We start from the raw sequence: 21,017 nt of genomic DNA, 5'->3' as shown, positions 1-21,017 counted from the left end.
TACCTGTGACAACCAAAATACCCACAGGAAAAAAACTTACAAGCTAAAATAAAAACAGAATTGCAACATTGTTGGCCAACCCTATAAAACTAACTCTAATGTCGGGTGATACATAAAAAAAGTACTAGTGACTGCAGATACCTGCATCAAAGGTTACAATATTTACAAGGTAGCGTTAACACCTTCGCGGCGGCGGCTATTCCGCCGCAGCGCTAAGGGGGTGGGGCGGCCGTGCGGCGCGCCTATGCTGGTGACGGAACCGCTCCGTCACCAGCCTCGGTTGGCCCCGCCCGCTCAATGGAACGCCCAGCGCAGGCGCGGAATCCGCACCGCGCAGTCGCGGCGAGCGGGCCATGACGGAACCGCTCCGTCATCAGCAAAGCGCCACCGCAGCTGATGACGGAGCGGTTCCGTCATCAGCATCGAAGGAGTTAAGCCATGTAAAGTCTCTTAGTGTTGCTTTGTAAATATAGGGCAAGGCATTGAGCCACCGGAGCGTAGGAAAAAGTGATGCTCCAGTGGCGCAATGCGCATTTAAATTTGCCCCTAGGTGCTATCGTTCACTGCATTTACAATGATGCATGGGGGCAAATTTAGTGCCTCAGATGTGAGGCAGTGTGCTCCCACCCTCCTTTTGTTTAAAAGGACTATAGGACAGCCCAGAGCTGTGAAGAGGTTGTTGTGAGGAAAGGGGTATTGATCCCATTTCATCAGATGTCACTGGAGCGCTGAACATCTTTTGCAGTCAATCTTGTTTAAAAAAAAACTGTGGTGCTTTCTGCGGTGCTGAAAAATGGTAATTTACCCTAACAGAGATTGAAAGCAGAAACAGGCAGAGGATAGGATCACTTACTCTCACAAACATGGTTCCTGTGCATATCGAGCGTGCACCACTGGTGAAGCATGCTTTGGTTTGTATGACATATGTCATGGGAATACAAATCGACCATGCATATTTCCAGAGATATATTTTTTTTTATTTATTTAAATTTGCATACCAGCGCACAGCTACCCCCTAGGGTTTCCCGGCGCCAACAAAGAACAGCAGAGGAAGGAGAGGCCGATTGGCTGAAAAGCCATGTTTTGAGGGATCCGCGGAAAGACAAAAGGTCAGGTTGTAAGTGGAGGGGCAGCGGAAGAGCATTCTACAGAGTGGGGCCAAGATAAGAGAAGGAGCGCCCTCCCATACGAGAAAGTCTGACTTTCGGAACTCTGAATTTCTCTTGAGTGGAGGATCTGAGAGTACTGGAGGGGATGTAGGGGCAGGCAAGCTGTTGCACATAGTCAGGAGACTTAGCATGCTTGATGCGAAACATGTAAGTAAGGGCCTTGAACTTGCCCCATTTCTCCACTGAAAGCCAGTGGAGATCGATCAGCAGTCGGGACGTTGAGGCAATTTTGGGTGCTCGGCAAAGCAGTCTAGAGGCAGCGTTTTGTACTCGCTGCAGTTTACGTGTTATCTCTTTGTTGACACCTACATAGAGAATATTCCCGTAGTCCAGCCTAGAAGTCACCAAGGCTTGGACCACGGTACGCTGGGCATGGGGTGGTAGCATCCACACGATCTTCCTCAACCATTTCAGAATGGTGAAGCATGTGGCGGCAACCTTGGTAGCCTGCCTCCGCATAGAAAGGGAATCGTCCATAATGAAACCAAGGATGCGCACCTGAGTGGAGGGCTGTGGAAGCGTATCCATTTCTGGTGGCCAATGTTGAGGGCCCCAGAGACCTCGATCCTTGCCGAGGATCAGAACCTCTGTTTTATCGCCATTAAGTTTTAAAAAATTGGCGTTCATCCAAGCCATAACTTTACTGAGGCCATATCTAAGTGTCGAAAGCTCTGAAGTTTTGTCAGCTGAAAGAGAGAAGAGGATCTGGGTGTCATCAGCGTATGAAAAAAGCGACAGCCCTGATTCCTCCACCAAAGCTGCCAGCGGTCTGATGTAAATGTTGAACAGTAGGGGACTGAGAGTTGAACCCTGGGGGACCCCATGGGGCAAGAGATGAGGTTTGGATTTAGAGGTAGTTGAAAAGACCTGAAAGGTGCAATCGGCGAGGAACGAGCTAAGCCAGCTCAAGGCTGTCCCAGTAACACCAGAGAGTTGGAGGGCCTTTATGAGCACGGTATGAGAGACCGTATCAAAGGCCGCACTCAGGTCAAGCAGCACCAAGGCCATGGTCTTGCCTGCATCGATGTTGTGTCAGAGCACTTCTGTAACCCCAAGCAGAGTGGACTTGGTAGAATAACCGGTCCTGAAGCCAGATTGGGTGGGATGAAGCAGCCCATTTGTCTCAATAAACTTGGGCAAATGCCCATTAATGTGTCTCCCAAGAATCTTTGAGAGAGCAGGCAGAAGAGAGATTGGACGAAAGTTGGAAAGAAGGGCAGGATCAGCGTTAGTTTTTTTTAACAATGGGACAACCATTGCATGCTTCCAGTCTAAAGGAACAATGGAAGTCATTAGGGATGTATTAAGAAATTGAAGAACGTAATTGAGAGAGGGTGGGTCAATTTGTTGCAAGACTGCGATGGGCAGTAGATCACAGGGAGATCCCGATTTAATATGACTAAGATGATGTGTGAGTGCTTCCATGTCCAAGAGTGGCCAAGAGTCGAGGGTGGTCACATTTATAAAGTCAGTGTGATTTTCAGGTGAGAAGACAGGACAATCGGCAGGCACAGTGGGTAAAGGAGAGGAAGCAGGGGTAGTGCTAACCAGCGTAGAATAGATGGTTTCCACTTTATTTACAAAGAATTGTGAAAGATCCTCGTATTGTATAGAATTAAGGTTGGGAGGAGGTTGTATGGTGGTAGAGCCAGATAAATCCTTGACCATGTTAAACAAGGTTTTAAGACAGTGTTAGCCTGTAAAATAGATGTGGAAACATATTTGGCACGTGCAGCTCGACAAAGGGAGTGATAGGCCCGTTTGCTAGTAATATAGGCAAGTTTGGCTTCGGATGTATAGTTCTTGCGCCACTGACGCTCCACGTTTTTACATTTGGGTTTCTCCTTCTTTAGTTAGTTTGGAGAACCAGGGGGTGGGGGGGGGGCTGTGGTTGTTAAACTTTCTGACAGAGGTGGGGAGACAGATATCAAGGGCCAATTGAATCCAGACTTGAAATGCTACCAGATCTGAGGCAACATTAATATGGAAGGTGGGAGCATTGATGGCCAACAATGAGTTTGACAGTGATGTTGCAATTAGTATGTGCAAGACAGGGGTTTCCAGGCTGAATCCTACTAAGAAGTGATCCATCCAGCACAGAGGGACGGCAGTTAAGCACTGTAAAAAAGATAAGTTAGAGAAAATGGGGTCAAGAAGATGACCTGCTTTGTGTGTGGACCCACTATTTAGGAGAAGAATATTCATAGCAGCCAAATCAGAAACAAGGGTGCTGGCAATATTACAGCTGGGATCCTCTAGATCATGGGTCTTCAATCTGTGGGGCGCGACCCCCGGGGGGGTGTGGACTCATTCAAAGGGGGTCGCGCTCCTTCCTGGAACTGCCTGGATCCGGAATGCAAAACGTTTGCGTTTTGGATTCCGAATAATGCGTGTCAATGTGCTCTCTGATTGGAGGATAAAAGAATATAACGTCATCCATGGCTGTCCTCCAATCAGAGAGACTTCAGGATGCACACACCAGGAAATGCCGGGAGCTGGGGTCACGACTATGCACCTGTGGAATGAACATAGAGTGCATCATTATTTTTTTGTTCGCTGCCTTGCACCCTGTTGCCTTTCCTGGACGTCCTCATTGTTGCTGCTGCTGTGTGTAGTTACAGCTGGTGCCCTTTCCGTGCCTTTTCTTTCCTCGCACCTCTTCCTCGTGGCTGCTCCTGATATCTGATCGCCTTGCTGTTTCCCAAGGCAACCAAAGCTTTGAAGTGCTGGTGAGTCAGCTGCCTCTTCCCCCCTCATTCCTCCTCATCCACCATGTCCTGCTTTTCACCCATCAGACATACACACACACACACCTCGCCTTTTTTATTTCAAACTATGCCATTTCCAAAGGCTACATTACAAAAATACAGTTTATTTATGTTCACTTCCACTTTTACACTGACTGCATAAGTCTGTTTACTCTCTTGTTCTGCGTGGTCCCTTGATTTCTTTTAAATCAATTTTTAACATCATTCTGCCGTTACTAGGTGACATCAAACTACAGCAAAGGACTGAAATTATGTGTGGGCTATCAATGCATACGTGGGTCTTTTTTCCAAAATCATGCATTAGAAGATCGCAGTGACCGGGGTCTGGTGGCTCAGTACACTTTTGTACATGCTACAGGAGTTTCTCTTTGAACACATGGTCACAGATTTGAATTCCACTGAGTTCACTCTGCCTTCCATCCTTTCCAGGTCGATAAAATAATTATTGTTGAGTTGGGTAAAAATAAACACCCATTATCTGTTAGTGGCACCAAGGGGCCTTCTTGGGGTGAACTGGACTTTGCACTGAAATGTCTTGGCCTGAATAGTATTTATTGGCTTGAATGTATATCGTGGGGAAGGTATTTTAAGTTTTTCAATTTAAATTTGCCCAATGTTTTGTTCGAGTACTCTTAGCCAAAAGGTGGATGGAAGACACACTGATAAAGTTAACATGTTGATGGAGGCTCCTGTGCCTCAGAACATACCTCCACTGCACTCATATTTTAATCTTCATTATTATCATCATAGATTCTGGCTGCATTATGAACAGTCTCTTTACCAGTTATAGTCGTTATTAGAGCACACCGCATCTTGCATCAGTGGGTCTTTAGAGGCTATGGCTCGGAAGCAATGCTCTTCTTTTCAACGTGGATAGAACGGAGCAGGCAATATCATTTGCTTCATGCAAACATAAACCCACACTCAAATTGGCCCATTATGGGAGAAGAAAAAATATTATTATCCTCTGGTAGTCAAATTATATAAACATGTTCAGTAATAGTCCACACATCTTACCTGGCCATTAGTAGTCGTAAAATACCCAGAAAACTGTTTGAAGATTACTGCTTGCTTTATTCACGGACTTATTCATTTATCAAGTGAGTAAGGCGCCAAAGCTGATGAACACCAATTCTGAATGTCAATTACAGAGTGCAACAAAACATGCCAACAGTGTACGTTAGAGTTGTAGTGCAAGAAACGCAACACGGTATAGACCGCGACAAGCATATTTGTGAAGCAGGAGCCAACAGCTGCAAATATTTGCAATACCTTTGGAGGAAAAAAAGTGAAAAAAACAGAACACCTGCCCACGAAGGATAGAGTTCATGGTCAGGGTCCAGAGCCTAACCGACTTTAATATCACAGCTTCATGTGTGCTTATTTGAATTGTAACCACTTAAGGATTACAGTTTGTGGAGGTTTTTTTGGGTTGGAGTTTTATATAGCGCAAACTAGACCCAAAGGTATCAGAACGCTTTACATGAGCACCAGTTATGTTACAGATGGACACATTAATTTTTGTTAGGCATGAGGAGATTAAGTGATTTGCCCAGAATCGCAGAATGTTGAGCGTCCCTGCCGAAACATTTGATTTGCTATACACTGTTTAATAATATTTCCCCAACATAAAAATGATTTGCCGTGGTAACTGCCGGCGTTTATGCTTGTCAATGATGAGGAGTACCAAGTTCTAGAAATTTTTGTCAGGAGGGTGGTCCTCCAGCCTGAAAAATTTGACGGGGGGTCTCAGCATCAAAAAGTTTGAAGACCTCTGCTCTAGATGGAGGTTGAGGTCACCTAAAATATTAGTTGAATGAAGCAGCAGAGGGGAAACAAAATCTGGAAACTTTGTTGCCCATGAGCCAGCCGGGCCTGGAGGGCGATACACCAGCATCCCAGAAAAAGTAAATTGCGGAGTCAAAGTGAGTTTGAAAGCAGCAGCTTCACAGTCGGGAAACGATAGTTCATCGAATTTACAACAAAACTTGTTCTTAAAGATGATGGCGATCGCTCCTCCCACCCTAGCTTCTCTGTCCTTCCTCACAATGGCGTAATTCGGGGGCAGGGCTCTGGCCAGGTCAGGCCCTGAACAACTGGTAAGCCATGTCTCCGTTAGGAATATGGCATCAGGTTGTGAGTCCAATAAGAGACCAAAAATATCGGCCTGATGTTTGGGGAGAGAACGACAGTTGATGCTAAAAAAGGAAAAGCTATTCGAAAGTGTTGGCTTCTGTGTCAGGGCAAGTTGCACATACTGTTGGACTGTAGAGTCAGGCTTAATAGCCTTACCTGGTTCATCCAGGTAGGCATTAAATGTAAGATTACAGCCCGGACAGGCAAGGAAGTTATCTTCTGTCTCGAGGCAGGCACACATAAGATGAAAGTTAGGGCGCAGATTAAGCAGCTGGGTGGAGGAGAACTTTAAACTAGCGCTATTGCAGAGGGCAGGGGTTTGGGCCCCGGGTCCCGGCCTGGCACAGACAGGCTTGCCTTTGGCGTGCCTTTGGCGCGCCGCCGGCATGCGTCCGCTGCGCGCTAGTCCCATAGGCTGCTTTTAAAGGGCCCGCCTTGGGAAGGGAACGCAAACACTAGAGCGTCCCTTGCCCAAAGATGGCGGCCGCGTGTGGCACAACCCGGAAGTGGGTTGAAAGATCGAGTGCTGAGTTTCCCTGTGACCTCCCTCCACTCAAACAGTCCGCTCTTGACTGCGGTGGACCGGGGGGGGGGGGGGGCACAGGTAACGCTGCACAATCCCCAAAAGCAAAACAAGGTAAGGCGGAATTCAGAAAGCAATCAAATTAGCATTCCATTAAGCGCACCATCACTTCAATTAAAACAGTGTACAACACTTCATGGGCAAGGCATTACAAGTAAAATAAAGCTAAAAAGTTTTTAAAGTATTGGCAGCAATCAATAGGCGACTCGCAGCGCTTAGCTGTTAAATGTAGTTGACTGAGTTCTAGGGTATCCCTTGGGTGGGTCTTGCCCCTTCATACCTCTGGGCACCCAGATATGTATTCTGCTCAATCGCCAAGACCTATCATGAAATGTTTTGTATGTTCCCAAGGGTTTCTGAAATGTATTTACAAATAAAAATGTAAACCACTGAAAAGTAACTTTAATAGCTGTAGCAATAATTACATTTCAAGGTAAGGAATTGGAGATGGCTACCTGTGTTTAAAACTAGCACTACAAATAGTGAGATCAATAGCATATGATGACAAATTCACAAGCCAAAGATGTCCAAGTGAGTAAGACCCATTATTTATTTATTCAGTGTTTTATTTAGCGTAAACAAGACCCTTTCGGGTGACAGAGCACTTTTCAGGTAATGTATAACAACAAGCATGCATATTTGGTAAGGAGAGAGAATAAGAACACTTAGTCCAACATGAATCTAGGCTTCTGCACGTTCCAGCCTCTAAATTTTCTAGAAGGTGACAGAACGGAGTGAAGAATGGCAGAAAGACGCAAGAGAGAGAAATTGCAGATCATGGTGAAAGGGTGAGGTGTAACAAGAATCAAAGGTAACAGCCAAATAGGTAGGGAAGAGTCACTTATGAGGAGAGGAGGGTAGCCTCAGTCTGGGAGAAATTTGTTGGATAGTACAGTTTTTATTTCTTTCCCGAAGATGGATGAGAATGAGTTGCATCTGATCTTTGTAGGGAGGGAGTTCCGGATTTTAGGGGCACTTCCAGAGAAGGATTGATTGTAGGTTTTCCTTTTATTTTTGTCGCTTAAGTAGAAGGGAGCCTGTGCTTCTGGAAGGTCTGTTTCCGCCCGAAATGGTCAGGTAGAAAGGGGTATTGTGGTGCAGCGCTTTGTGGGTCATACATGCAATTTTGAGATGGATCCTGGCCTCATAGAGTAGCCATTTCAGTGAATGCAGGTTGGGAGTGATATGGGCGCTTTATTGATCAAGTGATGAGACTAGCTGCTGCATTAAATAAAGCCTTCAGCTATGCAAGTTTTTGGGCGGTGCAAGTTTTGGGAGTCCCACCAGGGTAGTGCTACCATAATCTAATTTCATTAACACAAGAGCTTGAAAAGCTGTTTTGAGGTCTGCCAAGGGGAGGAAAGATTTTAGTTTTCTGAGACTATGCAACTGATGGTTAGCTCTTCTAGTGATGGCACTGATGTGTTTTTGGATGGAGAGGGTTTTGTCCAAGGCTATACGGGCTATATGAGTTTGAGATGGTTGCGAGTCAGATAATGATGCTTTTTTGTCAAGGTGATGAGTATATTGAAGTCAGCAGGGGAGGTGATTTTCATGTAGAGTTGAGTACGGTACGCATATGTGTGGTAGAAGATTTGGGAGGGTTTCATGATTTCAGTAAGAGGCTCCGTATAAATGTTAAACAATGTCGGGGAGAGAACCCTTGGTGTACACCCAGTGATACAGGAAAGGGAACAAAGAGTTGAGTGGTTGATCAGGATGTGCTGAGATTTGTTGGTTAGGAAAAAAGGGATCCACTTTAGCATGATGCCGGAGAGACCCATCATGTGTTCTATCAGGTTTAAAAGGGGTGTCATGATGAATGCCGCTGACAGGTCAAGTAAGATTAGGAAACAATATTCATTCTGATCTATTGAGCGTAAGGCATCGTCGACAATGTAGACCATGCAGTTTCAGGGATGTGACCCGAGCGGAAGCCAGACTTATAAAGGTCAAGGATTTGAAATTGCCTAATGTGAGTGCAAAGCTGTAAGAGCACACATTTGTCTAAGACTTTGGCCAACTTGCGATGTTAGGCGGTAGTTGTAAGGATTGGAATAACCTGGCTACTGTTGAGACAATCAGATAAGGAGCCTTGGGTGAGTGAAGCATTGATTGTCATAGTCAATAGTGGGAGTAGGAGCTGAATGGACTCCTTGAGGAGTTTGGAAGGGAGGGGATATTTGTAGTTGTCGATCAAGTCTTTCAATTTATGACCATATCCTATGAGACTGTGGTCATATAGAAACATCATCTATATTTTATCTTCGTGGATCTAAAGACAGAATTTGACTATGTTCCGAGAGCCAGACATTTTAATACGGCTACACTCGGGCACAAGTTTAATGGGGGAAGCAGGGGAACTGACTCAACCGTGGTGTACAGCAGGGTTGCGTGTTAGCCCCCATTCTTTTGATGATGTAGTGAGTGTCATTGAGCAATGTAGGGGGACGCATCAAGCACAGTTGGTTGCAAAACACCAATGCTTCTCTTTGCAGATGATATATTGTTGGTCTCTAATTGGCCTTCACTCCCTGATGGATCGTTTTTCAGAGTTCTGCAGGGGAACGGGTTTGGTGATTAACCGGGGCAAAACAAAGTTTATTACCATCAGTCCCCACAGGTCCTTTAGGGGGTCCATCAAATTGGAAGACATCTGCTTGGAGAGGGTGACAGAATTTGATTATCTGGGCATTAGGTTGTCCTAAAAAATGTCTTGGCTTCACCCAATTTAAGAAAATCACTATTATCTTAGCTCACCATGCTTGGGTGTGCTTAGGATTCTCCACTCTTCTAAAACTGAGCAGATCTCCCCAGCACCATATATTTATCAATCTAAGGGAGTATGGAGCGCCCTGTCTGGTGCTGAGTTATCCATGGGACTAGCATCCTTGTCCAGCGAGGAGAATACATTTTTAAGATCTATTATGAATCTAGAAAGAGAACTCCCACTATCCCCCGGCACTGGGAAACCGGGGTAAAATCCATTTCCCACAAGGCTAAACTTAGACATTCAAGGGCTTATTTACAAGCCCATTGATCCAACAGTGAGTCATTATTTTTGACGCACCGGAGGCGCAGTGTACTTGCCCATATTTACAAGGCCATGTAAAGCCACCCTGCTTAGCTTTTCATGGTAATTTAAATATTGCCCTCTTTCACGCATTTCTCTGCATGAAAGGGGCGTCCCATGCGTGTTGTTGTGGGTGTTCCCACACAACATCCATGGAACCTGATGCATTCCCAGATTTCTAAGGTTTTGAAAACCTGGGAATGTGTCAGATTCCTACACCTCCCCGGGAGGTGAAAGGGAAGAGCAACAAGGAGAAATAGATTTATTTCTCCTCATTTTTCCTTTTTCTGTGTTAGAAAGAGGAAAACACCTCTTGGGATTGTTTTTGTGCAGGAAGGTGTCCCTTCCTGCACAAACAACTCACCTCTACAATCCAGGTACCATGGTGCAAAGGTGCCTGTGTTGGCGCCTGGCAGCCCATTGTCTGTCAATGCAGGGGAAAATTACAGGAATCTTGTAGATATAGTGAATTACTGCCCTTTTCTTTTGACACATGGCAGTGCAGCAGGAACGCTTTTTGCGTTGCAGTGCGTCAAAATATTGTAAATGAGGCTCCTATAGTACTGTTGTAGATTGAGAACTACCCCAGCCTTGGACAATTCCTTTTGAGCATTTAAAGAGCTTGTGCCATTGGACAAGGGAATAAAGATTAAATGGCTGGCCTCATTGAAGTAACTTCTAATTGAAATAGGTTTAGGAAACAAATGGGACATGGAGCAACTAATGCCTAATTTGACGAAGGCCCACCTTAAATATCTGCATTGGGCATACATGTGGGGTGCAGAGGTACAAGATGCAAGTCTAGGTCCTTTGACCGCTGACTTTATGGCCCTTAACTACAGCTGTAAGTTAGATCCCTTTTTGGACAATATTGCAGCACTGTTATCTAGGAAATTGTGCTTCCAATTCCAAATTAGTAGGTTAACTGTAATGTAATTCTGACAAAGGTGGGAGGGCCAGTCCAGCCAAGTTCCCTCTTGCCCAGCCTGTTTACAAGCAGGTGAGTTACTTTCCCACTATTTTCTTTTTTGTCCTGCGTTTATTCGACCTAGAAAGAGGTGGATCATGTCTATCGGTAGACAAATGGGTGTGAGGCAATGCCACACTGCCCTCAGGCTGCTGCGAGCGGAAACAAAAGAAGCAATAGTTTGTGCATTTGCCAAATTTCTCCATTGGAGTGTGTCATTCGCTCGAATATAGTATAGCTCCGCAGTAGTCGGACATCCCTAATGTCCTTGAATGTCACATAGGGGTACTCCCTGTGATGTGAAGTCTTGAATACCTGGTAGTGCGTGTTCAGGTGTTCAGGTGTTCCATATTCTATGTTTTGCACCTACTTGGATGCCTATTATTGAATTTTTTGGTGTTTGTGTTTGCTGGCACCCATTTTTTGTGATTTACACACTTGTTCTGTCTTATAGTGTAAACTATTTTAATTACTTATGTTAGCTGCTAGAGCTTACTCTTTTAATGAGCAAATCAATGTGCTAAAATGTAAATCCTTAGCTGCTACCTTATATAAAAGTGTAATGAACATGTGTCTGTCTCTCTCTCTGGTGTTTATATTTTCCCAGGGGGTAATTTATTTCATGTGTTGTTTGATATTTTTAGGATGTTCTTCTATGCTTTTATGTACATGAGTGTCTAATGTACGTTACTGGAGATTAAATATTTTAAGGAACTTTTTATCGATTTTATATTTGCTCTTATTGTGTTAGCCGAAATAAAGTTTTTTTTTTTTTTTTAACAACTCTTTTTATTGACTGATCGCACACAAAACGCAGCACTCCGTACCCCGGAGGAACTACAGTAGGTATATCATAGCATAGTCAGCGATCCAAATAACATCTTATGACATAACCCCTAGCCCCCCACCCACTAACCCCCCCTTTGTGGCCCACATCCCCCCTCCCCCCAAACCGGACCCCCCCCAGCACAATGTCTCTTTATTCCTGTTGAAAGGTTTGCATACTTATAACAGTGTGTACGATATTGCCCCCCCACCCCCCTCACAGCAGTCCCTCTGTGTCTCTTATCTGTGCAGGCGGTTCCAGCCTTAGACCCCTGTAGTCCACCCATCGTTTCCATATTTTGTAATGTTTCCTAGGGCAGCCCCTGCCTTCGAAGATTGGCCGCTCCAACCCCATACAAAAATCAGGGCCCTTCTTCCATACCACTACCTTGGGAGCCCGGGGGTCCTTCCAAGCCTTTGCCACATGCCTCTTTGCAACTGTAAGACCCAGTAAGAGTAAGTGCCTCTTATATACATTGCCACCCACGCCTTCTAGGATGTGAAGAAGCCCTAGTTTGGGGGAACGAGGCAGATCCCAGCCCAGTACCTCAGACAAGCAGTCCCACACCCCCGTCCAAAATCCAGCCAAACCACCACAGCTCCGCACCGTATGTAGGAAAGTGCCCACCTCATGACCACATCTCAGGCATGCAGGGGATTCAATCAGACCCGCCCGCCTCAGTCTCTCCCTGGTGTAGTAAGCCCTATGCAGGTATTTAAACTGGATAAAATGCAGGCGCATGGCTATAGCTGCTCCCCTAGGGGCCTCGAGGGCTTCTCGCCAGTCTTCCTCTTCTAGGTCCCCCACATCCCTCACCCAGGAGTCGCGTAGAGACTGTAGAGAGGAGGAGCAATGTGTGACCAGCGATTGGTAGATGCGGGAACATTTTTTCTCCACCAGATCTCCCATGAAAATAAAGTATTTTTGATGATGGTTTGAGTATTTCAGAGAAGCCAATAGAGTTAAGATGTCATTTTCCTCGAAGGTTTTAAAGCAAGACCATACAGGACTTAGGTGTGAGGGAGGGGTTTATTGCATTGTTTTCATGATCAAATGGAGTGGGGTGAAAAGGGGGGGATTGCGTGGACGTCGTTTCATAGCATACTGGTTATCTCAGCAAAAAAGAAGGCAAAGGTTTTGCAGTTTGTTGTCTGAAGGAAGTGGTATCACTTTTGCTGTTAAACTGGTTTTTGATCATTTTGAATAGTTTTTTTGATCGATTGGCTGCATTGTCTAGTTGATTTTGGAAGAAAGATGTCTTGCAGTTCCTGATGCGCTCAGTGTGGGATCTACGTCTTTATCCTAGAAGTCTGAAGTTGGACAGACAGGGGATATGTCTCCAAGCTCTTTCTGCGAGTCTGAGGTGTTGGCGTTCCTCCTTAAGGTCACAAGTAAATCAGGGGCTGGATCTTTTGGACTGGATTTTTTTAGTTGTTTGGGTGCAAGTGTGTCCATGATTTTTACATGGAATTGATGTAGTGGTCAGTGAGATCATATACGTTGTACTTAGAGGGGGGAGGTAGCAGGATGTTGTTACTAACCGCAGACTTAGTGAACGGGTTAATGTTGTGAGTGTCTCAGAACCAGTGTTTGGCTTTCACTGGTTGGCCCTTAGAGATGATAGACTTTTCGGAGATGAGGAAGGTGATGAAGTGGTGGTCAGTATAGTTGTAAGGTAGGATAGATTCAATTTATATGGTGTTCTCTTTTACCATGATTAAATATGAGGCGGCCCCTTTGTTATTGGTCAGGCTGTTGTAGGCTTGGCTAGGGAAGACGTCCTGGAGGAAGGATTTGAAATTGTTCACGAGAGGGTTACTTGGGTTGTTCCAATGAATGTTAAAGTCAGCAAAAAAAAATCTTGTAGTAGTGATTTTCCTTGTTAGAGGAGATAAGCTACATGATCGGTTTGATAAACGTGATTATCACCAGGCAGCTGGTAAAAACGGGTGAAGTGAGAACCTGGAGTTGTCATTGGTGGTGATGTTGAGCTTGAGTTATTTGCAGGAGGGCAGAGACAGGACGTGTGATTGTTTCAAAGAAAGTGTAGATCTGTAAATACAGACTAGGCCATCACCGGCACGGCTTGAATGGTCCAGTCTGATGATGCCATGACTCGGGGGACTAGAATGTCAAGAATGAGAGCTGAAGATTCATTTAGGCCGGTAACCATGAGCATGAGGTTGTCCAGATCATAGTTAAGTATAAGATTGTAATACTATAATATTGTTTAATCTGTTAACTGCTTTCTCTGGAAGAATAAGTTGAAAATAATGGTCAGAATAATAATGTTGAATTACTTTTTCAAATGACACGAACTAACATGAATCTGGATTTCACTGACTTACAATGATGCATGAAGGATGGTACTTTGCTTAATTTAGGTCCCTAAGGTTGTTTATATCCTGTAACTAACAAAGCACAAAATGTGTATCAATTACTTCCATGTAAGTTTAGTTTTCTCATGCACTCCATCACCAGGTATTTCCTCCTTGAAGGCTCTGTAAAGTTCACCTCTTCCGTCAACTGTCTTATGATTTTCACCGAAGAATAAAATAAAGATGAGAAAAGTAAGACATGGCTTAGGGTGAAGAAAAATGGTATATGAAAGTAGAGAGTGAGTGATCCCTGTGTAAGGTTCGAGGGATATAGGGTATAATGTTAGCTATTGTGTTTTTCAGTGTCAACTGGAAAATAGTGTACTCTTTGTAGAGGAATTCGACTCCCAAATCTATAGAACTATTAGTGTCCCAGCTCTTCTTTTCCGTAACAGGGCAAAGTGAATCAAATTTTGACCTACTATCAGGAGATGGACTGTACATTTCTCTATTCGTTCTTAGTGGATGGCTAGTCAGTATATACCTTGCTCCAAGTCGCAATTATTCGTTCACATCAAAGAGAGATTACTTGTGTAAAAGTCACATTAATACTCCCCTACTGTGGGATTATAACAATTTACTTCGCCAGACATATCCAAATAAAAACTAATTGAAGCTCAAACATTTGAAAAAAATTACATGGAGAACAGGTGGAGAAATTGAAAAAAAGAGACAATAAACAATGTGAGTGGTCTAGAGAAATATCAGATCATTTTAATAACAGAACTGGTTACAACATTAAACTAAATACTTCTCGGTCAAACAGTAAGTATAAGGACTGTGTTGTCAAAATCGTAGACTTTCACAGTAGAAAAAAATAGGGAATCCCACAGGGTTGGGGGGACATCTTACTTAGTGCAAGGTCACTTGTAATTTAATCATCAGGCCTCTGGCAGTATTTATGAAGAGTGTCAGGAAATCTGCATGCATTCTGTGAAGGAACAGCACATAAACTGCTCTTTGTGCCATAGACCTGGAACAGCATCCAATAAAAAGCAGGACATGGTACAGAATATGGCGGCAGTACAACAACCGAAATCGATACAAACCGCTACTACAGCTTTAATAATTTTAGTCATTGAATTCATATATTTTAATACAAAGTGCAAAACAATGGAAAGAGTCTATATGCTTTAGACATGATGTAACATTCTTTTCTATAGAAGACATCAGAGAAAAATAAAGTTCTAAAGTTTGGCACTATTATTCAATGTAAATGCCACTTTACATATATTTTTTCTCAACATGACCCTCCACAGTTAGCAATCTGATAATGCATCTTTCTTTTAACATTACAAAGTGCATTCCATGAAAATTACCACAATTCCAGGATGTTTGAATGAAACACCTAACCTGTGGAGGCCAGGAATTTAGCCCATTTCCAAGAAATACAAGATTGTCATTTGAAACATCAACTTAGAAACTTTAGTACAAAGGTTGCTGCTGTGAAGGTCTTTTAAAGACCCTGTCAGAACTACAGAAAGATGGTTCTTTTCTTTGAACTATATTTTCCACATAGCCCCATAGTATTCCCTTTTTGGGCTGCAGGCAAAGACAGATATTCCTAAATTGTATGATGCCTCAGAGGATTTCAATCTTGACTACCTACACCAGTTAAATACTTGAATGAGGGGAAAACACAGGCAGGTCCACCTGTGATACACAGAGGCTCATTGATACAAGAATGTGGTTAAATATACCTCATCAAAATCCTAAATGCCCCAAGGAAGAGATTAGTGATCCTAGATGGCGACTGCTTCTCAATGCACTCCTGTAAGTGAGCAGCAGGTTACACATAACACTTATGCTATCATAAATGGTGTCTGTTAGGTATACACATCCATGCCGTCCACGTGTAAAGTACTGTGTTCTGGTTGAATGTGTGGGAAGGGCAGTTTGGAAAGAACAGGTGAAGGGGAAGAACCAATGCATATTCTTACCAAACAACCCCTGAAGAAGGCCCATAAAACTACATATTGGGCCTCATTTATGAAAAGTGACGCATCGCTGCGTGAAAACAGCGATGCGTCACTTTTCACTGCGCCCTCCTTGTGACACCAATGAAGCATCATATTTACAGTATGACGCATCATGGCGCAAGGAGTTACAGATACGTCAGTATTTCTGACGTATCTGTATGGCGCAAAAGTGACGCATTGCTGGAGTGTCACAAAAGTGACGCAACTCCAGCAATGTGTCCTTTCACAAGGGGCAAGCCCCATGTGAAAGGGCCTGCGTCAGTCTTACGCATGCTGTGAGGCAGGCGGAACAAACTGACTCATTTGTGTCCTAGAAGTGGCGCAGTGAAATCTTATAGATTTCACTGTGTCACTTCTATGACCCTTTCTTGCGTCAGAACGACCCCCTGCATACATTATACCTGGCGTAGGTATAATGTAGCGCAGGGGGTTACAAAGTGACGCATCTACCTAGATGCATCACTTTGTAAATTTGGTGCAACAAGGCACATTTTTTTACGCTGCTGGTGCATCACAAAAAAGTGACGCACCGGCGGCGTAAAAGTGACGCACAGCCTCATAAATGAGGCCCATAATTTTTTTTAAATTTGGGAAATGAAACATCTTTCACTTGGTTCTCAAATTGATGTTTCTAGCTGCCATATAGGGATCAGTAATCTCACATTGTTCATTTTATACCATAGTTATAAATGATCCCAGGTGACACTCACATGAAGACCTTGACAGTCTCTATGTTATGGGACAGTGTTAAAATGGTGCAAGGATGTTTACACAGCTACATCTAATAGTTATATCAGCACCCCTGCTAGAGACATGAATTTAAATGATAGGTTCTCCAGTGGGAGAAAATAACACTGTAGTAGAAATTTCTGCATCTGCTACCACTACTAAGATGGGAATCTTAGGTAACAATGATGGTAGTGAAGGGGAAATAGGGGATGTCTAGCCCTAGTATAAACACGCTTTCCATTGAAGAAAAACGCCATCAAAAGGATTAACCCTAGTTGGAATTCTTCCTTCTGTTGTAAGTTATTTTTCGAGTACATAAACACAAATATTATGTGATAGGCTATTGGATAACACATTAAGGGAACGGAACGCAAAAATACAACATTTCATGACCCCACTCATAAAGCTCAAAAAGAATGTACTTCATTCTCAAAAAAGTATTTTGGCATTGTGTGAGGCATCTGGTGAACTATGCTGTACTTAATGCGACCACCCTGCTCCTTTGCCAGCTGATCTAATCTGTTGGTGCTTTGTCAGATGTAAAAACCGGTAAAGAATACTGGTGCCCAGGGCCATGTGGACTGGGAACAATCATACCCATCAATGTTTGCATTATGTATTGTAGGAGAAAAGGCCAACTGCAGAAGACACTCAGGTGGGGATTTGAACCCATACAGAACGAAAAGTTTCAAATGCAGAGCCATAGTTCCCATTTCAGCAATACCCTTTCTATCCCTCCATCTTTTTTTTTATTCCGATCATGCCAGTTTTAAGGGGTTTTTAAGGACTTAGAAGAGACAGGGCAGTCCCTCCATATACCTTCTCAACTGACAGAGTTTTTCACTCATGGTCAAGGACATGGAGAGTGAAAACTTCAATAGGCTATAAATGTTTTTGACAAAGAATCAGATGCATTTCAGATGCCCGTAAGATAAGATTTTTTTCAGACCAAAGTTCTTCCATTTAATCAGTCGCTGATTTTCGTTGACACCATTTATTGAAGAATTCTAGTTTTATGTAATTTTATTACATTATTAAGATTCAACTTGAAGAAGAGCGGGGATCCTTTCCTGACAATTAATCTGCTGAAAGAACTATTGAAAAGCATGTCAAACTGAGGGGTACAATTACGAAAATGTTGCATGGGCACCCCTGTGTAGCACAATGCCATGCAAAGCATTGCCCCTGTTTATTCTACATGATAAAGGCCCACAAACGCAGTGCAAAATTGCACTGTACAGCATGAACTCACATGCAAGCATTAGTAAATCATCCCTTAACACTCTTTCCAACTAACTCATGTAGATTATTGCGGATTTTTGATACATCCCCACACTGTCTTGATATACAATCAATTCATTGCAAATTTTGGAGAGGGTAACTCTATCCTGAGTGCTAAAACGTTACTGAGGACTGGATGGCTGTTATGTTTGGTAACTTTTAATGTGCACACTGAGGGGCATATTTACAAGGAAATGTCGGAGCGCGGAGCTTCGCCACATTTGGCAGTGCCGCTCTCCCACATTTCCAAAATGCAGGGATGCACCGTATTTACAACAATAAGGCAAACCACTGTGTTTTCCCTAGCGCTGGCACTAAAATACTCTGCTTAGCGCAAACACATGCGCTTTTGCACAATAGTGCAAGGGTACCTGCGCTGCAGGGAATAATTGTTTATGTGCAGGAAGGGAAATCTTCCTGCACATAAACAGTCATTAAATAATAACGATTTGCTACTTCTACGTGTGCTGCATTCACAGCACACATAGAAGTAGCAAATTGTTATTATTTAATGACTGCTTATGTGCAGGAAGCACATATACAACCATTAATGGTGTTTTGTTCTTTGCAGCACAAATAGAAAAATCAGAAACGAAGAGAAATACAAGTATTTCTCCTTGTTGTGCCATTCTAACACCTGCAATTGGATGGCGTTAGTTTTTGGCGCTGCATCAGATTTACACACCCTTGTAAATCTGGGGCAGCGTCAAAAAGCAATGGGTGTTGCGGTGGAACGCCCACAGCAACACCCGTTGCACACCCCTTTCATGCAAAGTGATGCATGCAAAGGGCCCGTATTTACAAAGCGGCGTTAAGCCACTCAAAGTGACTTAGAGTTTCTTTGTAAATATGGAGAAGGGCATAGCGCCACCAGAACGTCTCTAAAATTGACTTTCTGGTGGAGCTATTTCCTTGTAAATATACCCCTATGTATTAAGTCATCTTCAGGTATCTGGGGTCACAGACAGTGAAAAATGACCATCTTTGCCTTCAAAAGTGAAGGCAGGGCTAGTGAATTGGTGATGGTCAGCAGAGTATACATTTCAGCTGTGTACGTATCGCAGCATTTGATGGCAGGTTTTGGTTAGTTGAATATGATTTTAAGGTAGATGATTGAGATAGGAGGACATAAGTCAGCTGAATAGCGGTTTACGGGAGTTGAAGCTCCACATCTCCTTGTTGAGATGTATCTAAAATAGACTTGGAAAGAAGTCGTGTCAGGGATTGCTTCATTTTTTACAGTAGCATTTTTGCAGTTGGTAGTTAAAGCAATCACACCAAAGTAATGATCCCTGGACACCTAAACCACACTTTCAATAATACGAAACACAGGCATGCTACTTCCTACTTTAGCCGCTTGCACAGAATTCTACAAACATATTCTGCAATTCTCCCTGCCCTTTATGTAGGTAAGACCAGGCCATGTAAGTGTGTGAGAAGTTCTGGAGTTAAAACAAATTGCCATTGCATTATAATAAGGCATCTAACATTTTTGATAGAGATAGACCCATGTTGCTTTTCTAATTAAGGTTTGACGTTTTCATAGCCTCACTACATTTTATAACATAATTTAATGTGTTTAGAATAATATTTGATTTAAGCTGGCCCAACAGATAAGATATCACACCTTCCGACCCACAAGACTGTTTGACCAAACCTGCATTTTCAAAGTTTATGCCCCAAGGCACTGCATGATTTGAAATCCATATCTTCACACTGGAAGAATAAGGCAAGACTGGATAATAAGCTTGAATGCATTTAAGTAACTGAGGAAAAACGGAATTGATTTGATCTACGTCGTTTTATATGGCACACCATTTTAAAGCCATACGTCCAAGCGATAAACAAACATTTCATACCGTAAATATAGAAAGTTATTATTTAACTTAATTGTATAACATGTTCCTCTCTTTACTAAATCTTCTTTTAGCAGTAAATTGGATGTATTGGTCAGGAAGGTCAATTTTGCTAATTGCCAACTAGGAAATGGGATTCATGTTGCAACGCGCCTAGACACATCTTCTAAATTCATATTTGCAGATGGTGCTCATGACATCAATTAAGGCTAAATTCTTCAAGCTGCGGTCAAACTTTGCGGACTCGAGGTGGGCATTCATCTCAGTCGCAGATCTGTCTCTCTGGGTATAGCACACAGACCGGGGAGTAGGACTAATGGACAAAGGGAAGGAAAAAGCCAAGGCGCATTGTGTTTACAGGCAGTGATTCCTTTGTGCTAGCAAAATATCACAACCACGCCTGGGTGCGTTGACGGCTGGCTTTTGTGGGTTGTGTTTTCCTCCTTTAAAAAATATAATTTTCATAAAAGGACTACAGAGAATCTTCTTCAGTGTGATGTAAGCTGTACGAAAATGCTCCACTCTCAAGGACAACTGCAGCAGACCGAATAACGTCAGACCTATAATAAAGAAAGAGAAGAGAATCACACAGGCTGAAAACGAGCAGGACTTTGAGGCATGCTTAAAACACCACCTAGGAAATGTAGGTATCGAGCTGAAGGGATTGTTAGGATATTTATTACATAGTAATATTGTAAGTGCATTTATGTAGCGCACACCGTCGCTGTTGAAGGCATTGAAGCGCTTTAAGGGGAGCAGCACGCTACCCAAAAAGGTTAAAGGAAAATCCATTTGCCATTGGTTATTGCTACATATTAGGATTAGTCTTGTGCTCTTAAGGAGAACATTCCCTCCACTTACTCCAGTTTCTTTTGTGGTAGAATAAATTCAAAGGAGTTGAACTTGATCATTAGTGGTGTATATTTAAGTTCACGAACAAATACACGAAGGGTGACTGAGTGTTAATTGCGCTGGGATGTGATGGTAATCTGAATTCAATCAATCAATCAATCAATCAATCACTAACATTTGTAGAGCGCACTACTCACCCGGAGGGTCTCAAGGCGCTTGGGAGGGGGGGGTGCTGCTACTGCTCGAACAGCCAGGTCTTGAGCTTCTTCCTGAAGGAGAGGTGGTCTTGGGTCAGGCGCAGGTCGGTCGGGAGGGAGTTCCAGGTCTTGGCGGCCAGGTAGGAGAAGGATCTTCCTCCTGTTGTCGTTCTTCGGATGCGGGGGACGGCGGCGAGGGCGTGACTGGCTGATCGGAGGTGGC

The 21,017-nt window shown here is 43.4% G+C and overlaps 1 protein-coding gene across 2 annotated transcripts in view; it reads right to left on the bottom strand.

The window, feature by feature from the left end:
- Positions 1-14,589: 14,589 nt before the first annotated feature.
- The window catches only part of PPP1R1A (protein phosphatase 1 regulatory inhibitor subunit 1A), a 519,576-nt gene continuing 513,148 nt past the window's right edge, over positions 14,590-21,017 (bottom strand). For both annotated transcript variants that reach the window (XM_078688653.1, XM_078688644.1), the window contains one exon: positions 14,590-20,305. The gene's annotated coding sequence lies outside the window, so the exon portion shown is untranslated. The remainder of the gene's footprint in view (positions 20,306-21,017) is intronic.

This window comes from Lissotriton helveticus, chromosome 1_1 (assembly GCF_964261635.1).
Source record: "Lissotriton helveticus chromosome 1_1, aLisHel1.1, whole genome shotgun sequence".
Taxonomy (NCBI): domain Eukaryota; kingdom Metazoa; phylum Chordata; class Amphibia; order Caudata; family Salamandridae; genus Lissotriton; species Lissotriton helveticus.
Note: the sequence above shows the minus strand (reverse complement) of the source record. Positions and strands in the feature narration are given on the sequence as shown.